At 30.5% G+C, this 18,336-nt stretch overlaps 1 protein-coding gene and 1 long non-coding RNA gene across 3 annotated transcripts in view; both read left to right on the top strand.

The window, feature by feature from the left end:
* Window positions 1–4,537, top strand: part of LOC142331339 (uncharacterized) — a 28,728-nt gene extending 24,191 nt beyond the window's left edge. Inside the window, exon 3 of the long non-coding RNA XR_012757965.1 lies at window positions 3,278–4,537. This is a non-coding gene — a long non-coding RNA (uncharacterized LOC142331339). The remainder of the gene's footprint in view (window positions 1–3,277) is intronic.
* A 166-nt stretch (window positions 4,538–4,703) lies between these two features.
* LOC142331397 (uncharacterized) overlaps window positions 4,704–18,336 on the top strand; it is a 324,283-nt gene continuing 310,650 nt past the window's right edge. For both annotated transcript variants that reach the window (XM_075377279.1, XM_075377280.1), the window contains exon 1: window positions 4,704–5,435. The gene's annotated coding sequence lies outside the window, so the exon portion shown is untranslated. The remainder of the gene's footprint in view (window positions 5,436–18,336) is intronic.

The raw sequence follows: 18,336 nt of genomic DNA on the forward strand, positions 1-18,336 counted from the left end.
TATCTAAATTAAAAATTGATTTAATATCTAACTATACAACATAGTGTCTTGTGAAGAAAATATAATTTTTTTTTGCGTCAATAAAAGGAAAAAAGTCAGAATTCTGTTTTCTTCTACGGTTATAATATATTTATAACAATTTTACACGAAACAGGAAAAAATTATAATTAATCTAATTCACGAGTACAAAGCATTTCTTACTTGTTAAGTTAACTGGAAAAAATATAATTATATAAAATGTAGCCTAATTTAAAATATAAATGGTAATTAAATAAATTACATTATTAACTGATATAAAAAAATAATAAATGTAAGTTTTGTTTTTTGATTCTGGATAAAATTATTTTTCGCATACTTTTTTTTATTTAGATCGTTAACCAGTTAGAAAAATAACAACTGGTAGCGTCTACTTTTATATAAACCTAACTATCCCGTGAGAATGCTACTATATTGTTATATTATACTGTTGTTCCAAAATGAATAGACGTATCATCACTGACTAACCATGGAATAATAATAATAGTAATAATAAAACGGAAAAAAGAAACATTACGGCTGTTACAATAAAGGCTTAGTCAGTTAACGAAATAATTTTGTCCTTATTAAGATTTTTTTTATAATGAAAAATAAAAGTAATAATAGGTTATACACATTTAAAAATAAATAAAACAGATTAATTAAATTAGTATTTCTTTTTGATGGAATAGTATTATTTAGATGTTTTTAGAAGTTTCTAGGTTTGAATTCCGATCAAGATTGTTATGATAAAAAACATTGTCTATGTTGCGTTTCTCCATTTTTCTGGTTTTTTTTTTTACTAAGAAGTCCCGATTAAAATGCTAAAAAAAATTGTATGATTTTTGTGTTTCTCTTAAATCTTTTACAAAAATATTTATCGCCTTTTACCTGGAGGTCCTGGGTTCGAATCCCGTTCAGGCATAGCATTTTTCATACGTTACAAATTTTCATTTGGGCTAAATAACAGTCGATGCCCGCACATATCATTAAAAAAAAAATGTAGAATTATAATTCCAATAACCTCCTGAAACAAGGAAAATTGTCAGCAGTCGAATACCTCGATCATCAACGACTAATGTAGAAGCTAGTTGCTGTCTGTTCTCCATCTAAAGTTAACGTGGAGCATCTGGTTTCTGCTCTTGCTCTAAGCCTTGATGCTGCGATCGAGAGAATCATAGATACTAGGATGGATTCTACTCAACAAAAGTACCTATAAAACCCGCTAAGATGCCCCGATGGACGTTGTACATAAGAATTTTAAGGAGATATCTCAAAAGATCAAAAACACCAGACCTTTGACCGATCATAAAGTGAAAGAAGTGTGGCAAGAGCGCAAAAAAATTCTGAACTTGGTGCGATGCAGGCTCAAGATACGATAGAAAATTCCCTTGGATATAGAGATTGTATGATATGCAACTAAGGAACTTTCAAAAGCCCACAGGACTCCTACAGGAGGGCAAAACTTCAACCGCACCAAAAATTTCATCCGGAAGTACATCAAGTTTGGACTCTGAGACAATATCACTAACCGCTCTATCTCGGGCGGTATCACCTGATGCCGGCCGCAGAATATCCCGGTATCGGAGAAGGAAGATGATACCATGTCTGAGGCCTTATATACCCTGTTATCAGAGGTGGAGGCCGTTAAGAAGATAGAGAAAAGAAGTAAGAAAGGATACCTGAGGGAAAACATAAGTGATAAATAATTATGCTTTTATTATCAGGTTCGGAATATATTTTTTTTATTTTTTTTGGAAAAGGGCTAATGACCAAAGCAGTCTATGCCGTAATACCCCCAAAAAATTATTTTTTGATATGCTTAAATGATACCAATGTAAATTTTTAATTTGATTTAGAATTGTAATATTTTCTGTAATTTTTACTTCTGTGTTTTAAATGAAAGTTAAATTTCCTGAAATTTGTATTTGTTTTCCATTAACTTCATTTATATAAACCTTTTTAGAATTAAATTGTGTACAAGTTTGTTTTTTGAAAAAATTAATTTACACAAAACCTAACACGTTTGTTTTTCGAGTTAATTTTTTGCGTTATCCACATTATTACATTAACCTAATATTACGTTATCGTTTTTAACGTAGTATTTTTAACCCGTTTTTTTCTTGTTTAACCTCAGGGACCACCTTTAGGTATTGCTTCAGAGGATGAAATGAACGATTTGTAGCGTGTGTGAAAATGTCATACCTGACCGGGATTCAAACCCGGGATCTCCGAATAAAAAGCCGAGACTCTAACAGTCGCGCCACGGAGGCCGGCAGTATTTTTAACTTAAGAATTTTAATAAAACAAATTTTGCCTTTTAAGCTGAAATCAGGGTGAAACTTTTTGCAATTTGAAAATAATAAAGGTATTCCGAATTCATACTTTTAAGACCTAGGAATGATTATATTCCTAGGAATGAACATTATGAATATATATATATATTATATGGTAGAATTTAGAACTAGTGTGGACTGTATTTTTTGTTGAGATGGTAGTTGATGAAATGAAGCAACGCTATGTTCTTCTTGAATCGTTATATTTAATTTCTTGTCACTCTTGACAATTTGATTGAATTACAATACATTGGTGTCAGCGCTGGTGGCCGAATTCGATACTAATGTATTAGTGAGTCAAAACTTGATGTGTTTTGCTGTGAAGTAAGAGCTCAACCGAATCTGTAAGTTATCTCAATAAATTATTATATGCTTTTAAATTTGTGAAGTTTTTTTTTAATCACCCAGTATGACCAGTAGTAAGAGGATTACCACGCGTTCATTCGCTGTAAAGTAGTTTTGATGTAATGCACAGTTACTTCAGGAATAACAAAGTATTCTATTTTCTAATGATAGTTAGATAAATTGAACTGATATTTCGAAGATTACGGATAATCATTACTTGTTTAACCAGTATAACAACTGAAGCCTGTTTAAATTTTTTTCTTTTTAAGAACATATTTGAATGTTAATCCAGATCATTTATTATAAAAAAAAAAACAAAAAAAAAAAAACAGGATCTTTACGCCTTTTTTGTATTGAACTGTGTTCTAGTATTTTGATTAAACTATGCAAATAAGATTCCAGGATTCGAACCCGGTACTTTTCTGATAAAGAATGAGTACACCTCCCTTCCACGATGGTCGGCAATTAGTTTTATCTTGTTTTATTCATAATTTATTATTTTTATCTAGTTTTGATCATAATTTACGGAATTTAAAAATCACCATAATTTGTTTATTTATCACCATTGTTGGTTGTTGCAGGTTTAATTGAGGAAAATTGGGATTATGCAGTGCAGCAGAGAATATTCATAGTCTCCCAATACATTAAATGTTCCAGTTACGCCCAGACCCAGAATACCTTCACAGAAAAGTATGGTGTGGATGCACCAAATACGTCATCTATGAAGCGGCTGGACTACAAGATCCAAGCGACAGGGAGTGAGGCAAATGCAGCCAAAAGTGGTCGACCGATAGCGCTAATACCAGAAAAGTTGATCGACATGCAAGCTGCGTATTCTGTTAGCCCCAATAAGTCTGTGCGATGCCTATCTAGGCAGTCTGGTCTATCCGTTGGTAGTGCCCACACGTCATCGCGCAAGTGTCTAAAGATGCGTCCGTACAGAATTCGTGTTGTTCGCGAATTGTTATCTGCAGACACTGGAAAACTTGTAGCTTTCTGTTAGCCGTTCATGCCATCTGTAACGCCAGATGGTAAATAACTCGATGATTGGTTTTGATCTGAATGTTATAAATTCACAGAATTCACGCATTTGGTGTACGGAAAATCCACATCAGCTGCAAGGACAAAAAGTGGGGTTTTTGTGTGCAATATCACGTAGGCCAATTCTTTCATGATACAGTAAGCGCTACATACAGATGATGCAACAACTTGTAAACACTATAACTAAAGACCGACTAGAGTACACGTGGTTTCAGTAGGTCAATGATACGGCTCACAGCCAAAAACACTATGATTTTCTCGGATCAGTGTTTTCATGAGCAAGTGATTTCGAAGGCGTTGTGGGTCCCTCGGTCTCCTGATTTATCCCCTCCTGACTTTTTCTTGTGAGGATAACTTAAGGATGTGCTTACAGAAGTCATCCTCACACCGTTCCCGAATTGCAGAGCGAATTGAACATGTGTCGCTGTAATTCCTTAACAGATGTTACACAACATGTGTTTAAGTGCATGCAACGTCGTATTGAATTATGTGAATCACATGATGGAGGTAGGTCAGTTTCAACAACTGTTTTAACTTGCTCATTTTCCCATAAGGTTGCGTCACTTTCTGAACTCTTTTTACAATATATTGCAGTATAACATTAGGCTGATATAAATAAATCTTTACTATGATACAACGAAACATATTAAATATAAAAAAAATATTATAAAATAATTTACAATTTATAAGACACTGTTGAAAATTATTCTGAACATATATTTATGTTCCCCGTTTGAAAAGGATACCCATAAATTATATTTTTTATTCTTTTAATCAGTAGTATTGTTTCCGTAAAAAAATCTTGTAATTGTATTTTAAATAAATTAGAGTATTTAAATTGTATTGTATTGTATTTTATATAAATAAATTGTATTTAACATTTTTCAAATGGTTCTGCTTTTTTTTTTTGAAGTGATCATTCTTTTTTTAGGAAAGATTTCAAATTCATAAATAAAAACACAAGGATAATGTAATATATTTAAATTTTAAAATAAAGGTTTTCGTTAAGAATACAGTAAAAAAGATTTGCGGTAGAAAGAACGTATTAGGGTGAATGAATATGGTGATACGATATGAGAGATTATGCGATACGTGATAGTCCGGGTGGTGGTTTTATGGAGAAGCCTAGTTTTAGAGGAGGGACAAGCTGACGCGATAGACGAGAAAGAATATGTACGTAGTGTACTGCTTTGTTGAAAAGGGAAGGTGTCCTTACCCGTAGTACGGGTGGGAAGACTAGCAGCCCTCTCTAGTAGTAGTAGTAACTAATCTGAGTTTAGTTGGCCGACGGCGGATTCAGCTGGCAGAGAACGGTGAATGCTTGCAGGCAGTAGCCCTGTACACAACGTGTTCGTTCAGTAGTAGTTAGTTGCCGTTTCATGTGTTAAGAAGGTAAGCGGACCTTCAGGGCTAACTTTTTTTTTAATTTTATTATTTTTTACTTCCAATTAGTGTAGTTAAACTGATTGACAACCAATTTCTTCTATTTTTTTTTTTACTTATCTGATTTTAAAAAGTGTTGTGTTTAAAAATGCAGTCTTATTAGGCAAGCAAAAATAGTGGTATGTTTTTCTTTTATAATAGTGAATATTTGTGTGTTGTTTACTTAAATAAATAGATCGTCAAATTGCAAATAACGATCTTTTTGCACATTTGTTTTCAGTGGTTTTTATTGGATATCAAATTTATACTATATAGGTATGTATTATTTTATTTATATTAAGATTATATAATTGAATACTAATTGTAAATATGTATTGGTGTTCAAAAAATATTTATAATTAATTCTAAACGTTTCCCTTGTTGTATTATTTGGCTTGTTTACTGAAAACTAAAAATCTGATATGGACATCACACGACTTCCTTGTTCCTGTATTAAATTACATATACACATTTTTTGCTACACTTCATTTAAACTTATTTCATTTGAAATTGAGATACGATCCTTCAATTCTTTAATAAAGTGGACAGTTACACAACTGCTGAAATATTAGTTTTTATTAACATCAAATATATATACAATTATTAATTCAACAATCTTATATGAAATACTAGGTTAGAGTAAAAGTCCCTTTATTACTCTTTAAATAAGTATAGTCTTATATCTATCGAATACTGTTTTTCAGATTATTTTATGATTATTTATTTGTATTATTTATGATGTAACCATCAATAAAATGAAAACAGAAGAAGGTTACTAAATTTCACAGCGATATTTATTATCAAATAGACTGAAACAACTGCATAAATAAAAATAATACCATTCTAAATTATTGTTTTCAATTAATATTAAATAATCAGATGTCTCACCAAATCTGATATGTACACCACATGACTTAATTGTTTGCCTATTAAATGACATATACACATTTTTAAAAGTACATAAAATTTTATTTCACAAATAACCTCTGATTTTTATTTATATTATTTTTTATTGCTATTATTATTTATTGTATTTTTTTTACAATTAGGGGTTAATAATTATTAATAAATCAATATATTTAAATTAAACAAAAAAAGCTTAAGTCTGATTCGAACCGATGTTCCTTCCCCTTGTAAAACCAAATATTTTGTTAATTAAAATTTTATTTGGCTGCAACTCCGGAGCCGATGAAAATAAGTATCACTTATGATATATCGTTGAAAAGCTCTCAATGAGGACTTATTACTGCAGTTAAGAATAAGTCCAAAATCCAAAGAATTTGGATTTTGCGCTTTTTAGAACACTTTTGGTCTAGTCGATTGCAATAAAAAGGAGGGTTGTACAACTAGATGTTACAACAGTCCAAAATTTCAACATCTACGGCTAATCGTTTTTGTGTTATGTGAGATAAATACGTACGTACAAATGTCACGCCGAAAGTAGTCAAATTGGATTCAGGGATGGTCAAACTGGAAATTTCCGTTGAAATCTGATAACCGAAATTTTTCGCGATCACAATACTTCCTTTACTTCGTACAAAGAAGTAAAAATTATATTAATAGATTTATTTGATTAATGTCCTTTATAATTGTATTAATTGATTTATTTGAATAATGTCCTTTATGTGAATAATACTTGTCCTTGGCACAAAATAGATATATCATTTAATAGTTATAGGTGTAATAAAATGGGTTTGTATAAGTTAAATCTAGATATTTTTGGCTGTTCATGGTTTAAGGTTAGAAACGAAGGAAAAAAAAGTTTTACTATGGTTAATTAGTTAGCTACAGAATAGGTAAGAATAAAAATATGATTTTTCGTTTCATATTTAATGTTTCTCTACCATCCCTTTTTATCTTTTTGTTATCGAATTAATAATTAAAGCTTAATATTAAACAAATATAGGAATTTACATTTTTCTCTCTCGAAACTCTTTGCTTCATTTCGTCGTAATACTTAATTATTCCGACTTTTTATCAGTACTTATTTTTTTTTCTAATTGTTTTTCAATCGATCAGAGTTTTTTATCGCTGTAATAAAAACATAAATACATAATTATCGAGTGTACAAAGAATTTATTTTGTATTTATAAAATAATTCTCGATTAAGTCTCGAGAATTAAGATAATAGTCTCGATTTTGAATTCTCAGTTAAAGAATGGCGTTTTTAATTTATTGCTTATTAGATTAACAAAAAGTTCTTTTTCAAGTTTACGGAATTTCTTGAGTTCTTTTGCTCGTTTTATATTAATAAAACTATAAAATTAATTTATAATAAAAGGATGTTCTTAAGTGTGCCTTTTTATATTTTTATACTGTAAAATGTAAATAATTGTTTTGTAATTGTAATGGAAATGTTGTGTCTCAAATTTTGTTCAGTTCTACTTTTTTTGAAATTATACTTCTTTTGGCGCGTTAGGAGAAATTGATCAGAGTGTATTTTTAGCAAGTTACGGAAGTTGCGTACGCCAATGTAACACATCATGAAGATTTTCGCAAGCCCAAGTGGAACAATTTGCACGCACATGCGTGTAGTGTCTAATTCAGTCAGTCGTTCGATACAATTACGTGATTAGCACGTGTTGTAAACATAACAGATATTGAGTCGTAATAAATATATATTTATATACACGAATTTCTGAAGTCCGATATTTTTAACTGTGAATATTGTTGTTCATATTCTTAAAACTTTATTTATATTGCAGCGTATATTTATTTTATCATATATAACTATTTCATTTAGATTAGTCGGAATTGTAATTAAGAAGTATGTTGTTTCGTAGCTTATAAAAAGCAAGTTACTTCGTAATTTTACTAGATCAAGGAAAATTATGAAAAAACTCTTGATCAGTTCAGGAATCTTCTTGTATATATAGAAAAGGATTTGATTTCTTTGAAATGCAAGATTAAGAACCCCACTGGTATACAAAAAAATCTAATTCGGCGAAAAGTTTCTATTTATTGCAAGGGTGGTTTTTACCTTTTTCTTTTATTTGAAAAATTCAAACAGCATATTTGCTAGCAGTACAAGGGCTAACGTTTGTATACAAAAATATACTCTCGATTATCCGGTCATTCTCTTATTCCGAAATTCAGTTATATTTCCGGAACGGTGCAACCAACATTAAAAATTCGAACAGAAATGAATAATTAAAGTACCGAAAAAACAAATAATAAAAATCTTTTAATTACAGTAATTTTTCGTAATACGCAGTTAATGTGAGGCACGCAAAAATTAATCGTGTCTAGAAAAAATTTTTAACTATAAAAAAACGCACATTTGGCTGTACCTCATGGATTGTATGGACAAGTTACAGTTATTATGTAAAATTTTAGTGAGTTTTATAACTAAAATTAAATTTATGTATTTTTACACGATTACGATAAATAAATCAGTTTTCAAAATTCGAATCCCCTTTTACGTTCCGAAAGAGCAGAGCGAAGCGATGCCTGGCTGAGTAACAGATTGATAAATGGAGCTGTAGCTAAAAAATCATTAAAGTAAGTTCATCGCGGCGAAATTGTAATATTTTATTTTATTAAAATACTTAATATTCTCACAAATATGAGGATACGATCGTGTCGAGGATCCCTGGAGACAGAGCCCCCTGGCTTAGACGATCGGGCGAGCGAAGCTAGCCCTGACCGGCTAGTAGTAAATATAAAATTTACAAATAAAAAACAAGTGTACTAGTTATAGGCGTATTAATGTACCTTTAATTAATATATTACACAAAATAATTTTGATCAAATGTTTCAAGGACTAATAAAAAAAAAATATATCAATTCAGAATTATAATTTTGATAGATGTATTTAAAAATATTTTTGTAACATATATATCAAAATGCAGAAAATTTATTTTAATTTGTAATTTAAAACAATCATAAATTCAATAAATATTGTCTGTGTAGTTGGAAATATTTTATTTTAAATGAATTTGTCGGAAGGTTTTTTTATAGGTAATAGTAATTAAGTAATAGAACCACTAAAGTATTTTTTCTCTGAACTATACTTTTTACATAAATATCTTTTGTCCAATTTAAAAATAAATAGCATTTATAAATATTTATAAATTCATAAAAATATAATTTTTAATGCACCGAAATATATCTAAATCTTTTTAGATCGTTTATGACAAAATCTTAAAATACATATAATAACCTGGAAACTTGATTTGAGTTATTAAAGTAATATTATGATGTTATATTTTTGATGGATACAAATTTCTTGATCGATGGAGAGATGTAACAGATCAGAAATATTGGAAAAGTGGTATGCTTCGTTCTGTCGCTGTCAGCGAGTGTTACTGCTTGTTACCTTGCCATTCAACGATAGTAGGCGCGTAATCAATGTAATTATAGAAGATTCTTATTACGTAAGCGAAAATATATTTTCTTTGTAGTTATCCAATGATTCAGCTATTATTTAAAATTATAGTACTATATGTTGACTGTTTTCCTTTAGTTTGTTATTTATATATCTTTTCCTCTGTAAATAATGTTATAAACTGCATTTTAAGATAAATATGAGTATATATCTTCCAAGTGACTCTCTGATCAGGTGAAATTTTTACTTTCTTGTACTAGTAGAAGGAAGTCTTGTAATCGCAAAAAATCTATGTTTTCATATTTCAACGGAAATATCCATTTTGACTAGTTTCGGCGTGACGTCTGGAGGTACGTATGTATGTCGCATAAAATTCAAAAACGATTAGCCGTAGGATGTTGAAATTTTGGATTTAGGACTGTTGTAACATCTAGTTGTGCACCTTCCCTTTTGATTGGAATTGACTGGACCAAAATTGTCCAAAAAAGTCTAAAATCCAAAAGAATCTGGCTTTTGGACTTTTACTTAACTGCAGTAATAAGTCCTCATTGAGAGCCTTTCAACGATATATGGTACTTATTTTCAATGGTTCCAGAGTTATAGCCAAATAAAATTTGAATTAATGTAATTTTTGGGTATTACAAGGAAAACGCACATCGGTTCGAATCAGACTTCATATCCTTATTTTTTTATTTATAACGTTTTTGGTTTATTAATAATTATTAATCTGTGATTGTAAAAAAAATTTACGATAAATAATTTTTCAATATTAACAATAAAAAACTATCAAGAGTTAAGTTCAATTTGAGCATATGCGTTCTACACCGGATCTTTACGTTTTAACCCCTAAGGAACCCAAAAAACCGGATGCAAGTTTTCCTGATATTCGTATATCTCCAGAACTACTGGACGACCAAACTTGGACAGATTGATTCTATATATGGGGCATTGAAACCATTAAATTTTCAACTTTAAAGGGTCAGAGGGGTGGGACTGTAGAGCAAGGTCACAGTATCTCGAGATTTCCCCAAATTAAGGTCTTATTTTTCAAAGGCACAATATTTAAAAAAAATCTTTGCAAAATCGCACCCACACCGTAAAAAAATGCTCTAAATAAACTAGCGCTCACCAATCACACATCTCAGGAATAGTCGATCTGAGACTACACAAGACTAAACTTCAATTACATATCATCCTCTGAAGTATTACAATACAGTGGTTCCGGAGGCTAAACAGGAAAAAGAGAGAGTCAACCATTAGTGTGATGTTTAGATAATTGAAATCCAATTATCAAAGAACACCGGTATCCACGATCTAGCATTCAAATCCGTATAAAAGTAACCTTTACTAGGATTTGAACCTTAGAACTCTCTACTTCAAAATCAGCTGATTTGCGAGACGAGATAACCAGTAATGGCCTGGTTTAGTGGGTTTGAGACCTAGTCAGACCGAGTTACTTTTTTACACTTTATTAAATATTATTCATTTATTTAATTCTACCGCTCCGGTCACAACGTATCTGACGACTACAACAGTATTTTTTAGGGCTGGGGTATGATTTAAAATTTTTTTGCCAATATTGTTATTTAATAATTGTTAACAAGTGTGCCTAAGAAAAATATGACCTTAATTAGGTGAAATATCGAAATACTGAGCGTGACCTTGCTCTACAGCCTCACCCTCTTGGCCTTTTAAGTTGAATATTTGATGGCATCAATGCCCCATATGTAGAAATAATGTGATAAACTTTGTTAAAAATCTATCCAGTAGTTCTGAAAATATACGGTGTTTTAGAGGCCAACAAACACACATACACACACGGATAGTACATATGAACATTAACACCCGGAAAATTTCCATCCGATGTTTTGGGTTCCTTAGGTTCAAAACTTCAAGATCCGGTGAAAACCACATGCTCAAATTGGTCTGATTGCAATATTTTCCCTTCTACAGCTATAGCGGTATCTAGACCGGGAAGTAAAATAGTTGGTTACTTATTCCCACATTCCAAAAAAATACGCTGGTCAGTAGTCTTTTTTACGTCGTATTTTCAGAATTAAAAAAAAAAAATTCATCAAAATGTGATGAAAAAAGTAAATATGTACTTATCTATTCCAAACAGCCTTTTCAGTTCCTGTTCGATAGTAATTTCTTTTGTTTTCGTGTATTCTTTTTCTTATTTTTATTATAACATTTTCTCATTTCTGCCTCTTTTACTTTCCGTTAATAATTATTATTATTACTTCGTTTTTCTTTTCTACTTCTATTTATATGGTTAGCGATTTTTATTGGCTTATCAAAAAATCATGAAATGGTTTTCAATAAAGTATCATTAAAATATTTTTTTTTAAATTTGAACATTCTTAATTCTGTGCTCAAATAATGTTTATTAAATTGTTAGTTTTAATTTTGAAAATGATTTAAAAATACGAAATAAATGAATTACGAAATTATTTCGTTTATTTTTAACTCCAATTTTTTGAGCTGATTTTATTTTAAAAAAATATATATATATTATTTGTGTCAAGAGCTCAAAAATGAGGAAAGATTAACATTGTTTCACAGAAATATAATATACGGGATGGGCAAAGGAAAAATTAATAAATAAAACTTTTTATCAATTAATATACTGAAGGTCATGGATTCGATTCCCGAAAAATGTTGGTTTCTTATTATTAAAGGTGTACGTGAATATATTATATGAATTTCCTGGTTCGAATTTTGTTTTTCTAATCGAACGGATTTTTAATGAGTGTTTTTTTATTATCCAATAACAGCTCATCTAGTTGTGTGGGATACTGATTCATCTATTGTGTGTTGTAGGTTATAATGATAATGCGATGAGGATGTTGTAAGCGGTCAGACGTGTTGTTGTTTAGCCACTTCACATTCTTTTGTACTATTAGTTATTTGATACATCTAAACTGTTCTGACATATTTCACCCGTATCATATTACGTTCTCTATACTACAGAGTAAAATGAGAGCGGTTCAACTAACCCTTAAATTGTTAATTTGATATTTACTTAATCTTATGTTGTTTTTTTTTTTAGTTTTTTTTAAGGGGGATTATATAAAAATTTAATTATATCTTCACCTATAAATCACATTACGGCTTTTGAATGCTCATCAGAGTTTAATTAATTTAAAAATTATAGTTAAATGATAGTCGGGATTCTTATCTAGTGTAGTACCAACATTTTTGTCTTCTAATATTTTTGTTTGATATGATACGTAACTGAAGAAACTATTACTAACGGTAAAAAAATTAATCCTCTGTCCTAGAGGATTTTACAATCACCATTAATAAATCCTCAGACACCACGCCGCTGGAACTGTGAAGCACACAGTTCCATACTAATATTTTTGTATATTTTTCATAAACTGGGGGATGGCTACTGATATTAAGCTTAAGGATTATGTATTGTAACAGCGTAAAGAAACAAAGGACTCATAATGTTAAATGTTATCGATAACATCAGGTGGAAATAAGAGGGTGCTGCAGTTCCACAGTGCCTATACGCAATTGTGTGATTTTTAACGACTTGTAATACAAGACAGGTTGCCTAAATCCGTTAATATTGTGATGCATAGTAATCATAACATATTTTTCTCTGAAAGAGATATAATTGTGGGAAGATCTTTTGAATCTTATTATTGGTTTAGGAATATTTACACCTGCTTTTAAAAAAACTTAGTATAGATTGAAAGTTTCTACAATTATTTTGGTCTAAAAGGACTGAAATTAGTTGAAAAGAAAATTATCAAGATGAAAAAATTAACATAAGTTACAGCTAACATAATGTTAGATGTAATATATAGAGATTGTGAAATGATAGTGTGTTATGCATCGAGCCTAAATGATAGCCATTAATGCGCGATTGCGAAGTAACTTAGGCCACAGGCCTTGGAGAGTGTCATAAACCTCGCAAGAGTTTATTATTGGCCATTATACGTAGAGTTGCATACCGCATCTTTTCTACGGCTGAGAAAATGTTGGGATATTGATTTAAATCAGTGATAGAATAAATTGTTTTCGGAATATTTCTATTTCCTTGCACGAAGTATTATGATCACGAAAAATTTCGATTTTCAGATTTCAACGGAAATATCCATTTTGACCATTCCTGAATCCATTTGACTACTTTCGCCGTGACGTCTATACATACGTGCGTATCTATCTCGCATAATACAAAAACTATTAGCCTTAGGATGCAGAAATTTTGGATTTAAGACTGTTGTAATATCTAGTTGTGCACCTCCTCGTTTGATTGCAATCAACTGGACCAAAAATGTCAAAAAAAGCTCAAAATGCAAAAACTCTCGATTTTGGACTTTTTCTTAACTACTGTAATAAGCCTTCATTGAGAGATTTTCAACGATATATCATAAGTGGTACTTATTTTCATTGGTTCCAGATTTATAGCCAAATGAAAGTTTAATTAATGAAATATTTGGGTCTTACAAGGTTACATCGGTTCGAATCAGACTTCATATTTTTTTTTTTTTTTAATTTAAATATATTGATTTATTAATAATTATTAACCTCTGATTATAAAAGTTTTACCCATAAATAATAATTCAATAATAATAATAATAATAAAAAACAAAATATGAAAAAATATGAGAAGTTATTAATGAAATAAAATTTTATGTACTTAGCATTTAAAAAAAAATGTGTATATGTAATTTAATAGGCGTACACATAAGATTTTCTTTTAATTAAAAAAAATATACTAATCACATTTCTATGGCAGTAGGTTATTAGTCATAAACTTCTGCCTTTTTTTTAATATCGATCGGTGTTAAAGACATTTCTTACTTTGAATTCCACATAATTAACAAAAGGATAAACAGTGTAATATAGAAGCTTAGTTACCTAACTGTGTACTTTCAAATTAACCTCTGCTTGCAAACTATTAAATCGGATTAAAATCAAAGTATAAAACCGGCTGATACATTAAACAATACCCGTTTCTAATCGGTCAATGGTTAAAAGAGGTGACTTTTGATCGGTTGAACACCTGTATCATAATGAAAATCTATCTCATAATGACCCTCATTATGGTACAGGTTCCAACCGCGTAATTTAAACGTTATAATGCAACCGTAGAAAAAAAAAATTTTTAATTTGGTCAGAGTGGTTAAATGTAATCTAACTAAACATAACCTACGCTCGCTTCGCTCGCTAAGTTTGGTTAGATTATAATTTTATTTATTTATTCTCTTATTTTAATAAAGCGTTTCAGTGGCGTCAAGAACTAACTAACTACAGTTTAACGGAAGCGTTATGGGGGATGTAACGAACGGATTTTGACCTTATCTTTTAATAAATAAATATCGTAATTCTAAGCTGTATGGAAATAAGGGAAAATTTAACCAACATTGTTGCCGGATTTTTACAACACAGATTTTTACAAGTAAAATTATTTAAGATTTAAAAAAAACCTTTTTAATAAAAAAAATAAAACCTTTACTTAATTTGTAATTACAGCGTGCTTAATATATATTAAACTAGAATAAATGTAGTCGTGAGTAATGGTTATGATTCAAAAACATGTTCAAATAACATTTTAATGCAGGCTTTCTTGTAATGTTTACTCTCTCCAGCAAATAATAGTGAACAATTCTAATCCTCTCACTGTTAAAACTTAAAATTCCAGCTAAGAGAGAGATAAATAGATTAGGAAGAGAGAGAGGTTTGGTACTTTGTGTCTGATACACAAGTAACGTGAGTCGTTATCTATCTAGGACAATGTTGTTTCTGAAACTACTTAATGGGTGTGACTCCTCATTAAACATGAACACACGAACGTTTTAAAGAAGATTTTGTCCTTATTAACTTATTATATAAATATTTTACCTTATTTATCCTATAGAATAATTTCTTATTCACAGGTATAATGACTTTTTTTGTTATAAGTACATTACATTGCATCATAATGTTTTATGCATTTCTATAATCCATTTTGTTTTAAGATAATTATTTTTTTTTTCGTAACATATTTCCTGAATCCTATATTTTCATTTATTTAGTTTAACCTCTTTTCTTTTATTAATTTAACAATGACTGGTTGACAGCTATCAATCTTGATAGTCAATCACTTCATTATATCGTAATTGTAGGTTTTAGTGACTTGCTTTAAAAATCGTAGCCATAGCCTTCTTCAAGCTCATGTCCATGTGCTACTCCATCTAGAATACCAACCGTAAAAATTTAATTAAATTCATGCTCTAACCGATCATGATTCTTGGTTATTTTAGCGATCTTCGTTCTTCTCCTTTCTAAAATACTTCGGGATTCGTTACCCTTTCTGTCGAATTTACCCGAAACATTCTCTTACAATCTTCTTCATTTCTATACGAAATTTTATAGTTTTTAATTTTGTTTTGCATTATCCTGCGATTTATAATTTGTTTTACCCGATGATTTTAAGACATTCGAAGTCTTTTGACTACCAATCCCCCTCCGCTGTTTCTTAATAGAATTCTGGCTAAGTTTGTATGTCTTCTTTTTTAATTATTATATTATAATTCATGACCATCGCATAACAGAGGTATGTTTGCATTGTTGTGTATGTATACTGTATTTTTTTTTTACGGTAATAAAATCCAGTTGACATCGGGCATTAACTGTGTGTTTTGGCGTCTTGAGTAATGGTTGTAGTTTTAATCACTATATCTAATTCAGTTGCCTTAATAGAGTTCAAGAAAACAAACTGAGCATATGAGTGTTCAGGCGGCCGATTCGCAAGCCTCTTCTGTAAATCCTGATGCATATAAAAGAATATTAACGTCGCGTAGTTAATATTCAGTAACCGCGCGCTATTATATTTTAGATTATTATATATATTCTAAATTTAAAGAAATTAAGACATTTTGAGTTTTAAAAGTTATGAAATTGTCAATTGTCCACAAACAGTAAAATTTCACTAATAGATTAAATTTCTATGAAAATAAACAAATAGTAAATTCAATTCAGTTTTCGTCATCTGATTGCGAGAATTTCGTACTGCTATCAGTATTAAGAGATACAACTGGAGGCTTAAATTTTGTTTTCTTTTATATTATCCGATTCCCAATAATTTGATTCAATAGTATCCGTTACGTGTTTTATACAGTTTTTCCATTCCTGCTGGCCTGCTTTATCGATGGCTTTTAAGTATATTTAACATCAGATATTTTAAAAGCAGTATTTTCTGATGCTACGTAAATTTTGATTTTTTTCTCGAATTAACTCAATCGGGTCGGTTACACAAGGGATTTCCTCACTTGTGTACTCGACCCGATTGTACACAAGGGAGGGAATCCCTTGTGTTAGTGAGGAAATCGAAGCACGGTTTTGCCACTGAATCTTTCTAACTCATCAGTTTTACATACAATAAAATTACATTAAATACGCAAAACCGTTTGCAATAATCGGACTTTATGTTCATCCTCTTCAAAAATCATTCCTTTTGAACTAAGTCACATTTTTACATCATTATTTTTCCAAGACACTGGAATTTTTTCCTTTTTACATAAACGATAAGGAGAGTTATCTAAAACAATAACCGAATTATCTTCCAGAGTAGGTAACACATGGCTAAACCATTTTTCAATAAATAAAATTCGTGTATTTTTTTTATGAATCGCGTTTTTTATCGTGATCGTCAAGTTTTTGTAAATCAACCCGCGGGTTTTTTTTTTTTTAGAAAACCGTAATTCATTAGTAGATTCATACTCGAGAATCACATTGTAAACTAAAGCAGTACAACTTCCTCTTATGTTAGCAGTTTATTAACGACATCCGAAATCAACGCCGTTGGATTACTCTGCAATTCGCTTTTGTAAGCATTTAAAATGGTGGGGATTTCCGCATGACTTAGAACTTTTTCGGACAGGATAACAATAATCGTGCACTATTATCAGCTAAATCTGTATCAGACACGGTGTCGAAATAATGGTAAAACTCAAGTCACACAGGCACAAATCTAGAAATACACTACACTCACGATCCAGTAAACTTAAAAAAATTGTATTATATTAACTTTATATAACATTAGAGCAAATAAGTAACAGAAACACAAAAATTGATCATGTGAAAAGATCGAGGGTTTAATAGAAGCGAGAAGACATAACGTTATATAACGTTATGATTAAAACTACTACTATGTAAAGAATAAGTTATTTGGTGACTAATGTATGAATAATGATATAGTGCTGTATATAGATATGGCCGCGTTGTGAATCGGCACTGATAAAGGGACGTAACTGAACAGAATCATGACGAACTCACTAACACAAACGCAAGTTTGTTTATTCCTCACTCTATAATTGAATACGGTATAGTCTTTATGAAGAAATTAAAAAATGTATTTTCCTTGAGCATTTCTAAATGAATAAGTCCGAATTTCTGCATCACCTTTAATTCTTTCCCCTCGCTAATCACTGCATTCCAATCCTTTCGATCACCAGATTGTCATCATTCCCTACATATTCCATCATTTCCTCAAGCTTTAATAAACCTCTTCTGCATTTTCAACCCCATAGGTCAGGTAGGTCTGAAAAATTACCAAATCTAAATCTAATATGTATAATTCTGTCGCTAAAACGCAAATAAATTTTTACTTTATGTTCCTAGACTTTATTCATTACAATCCCCGCTCATGTTTTGCCATTCAAAAAGTCTTCTTCTTTTCACTTACTCTCGCCTGTTCCAAGAGTGTCAATATTTACACGATTTATTAAAAAATTTAAATCTCTAATTTTACCACACATTCCTAGTGATATTATGTTCCATTTTGAACTATATCGGTTATGAATCCATGTGATGATCTCCTCTCCTGAACGGAGGACCATTTCGTTTACG

This window comes from Lycorma delicatula, chromosome 10 (assembly GCF_047948215.1).
Source record: "Lycorma delicatula isolate Av1 chromosome 10, ASM4794821v1, whole genome shotgun sequence".
Classification (NCBI taxonomy): Eukaryota; Metazoa; Arthropoda; class Insecta; order Hemiptera; family Fulgoridae; genus Lycorma; species Lycorma delicatula.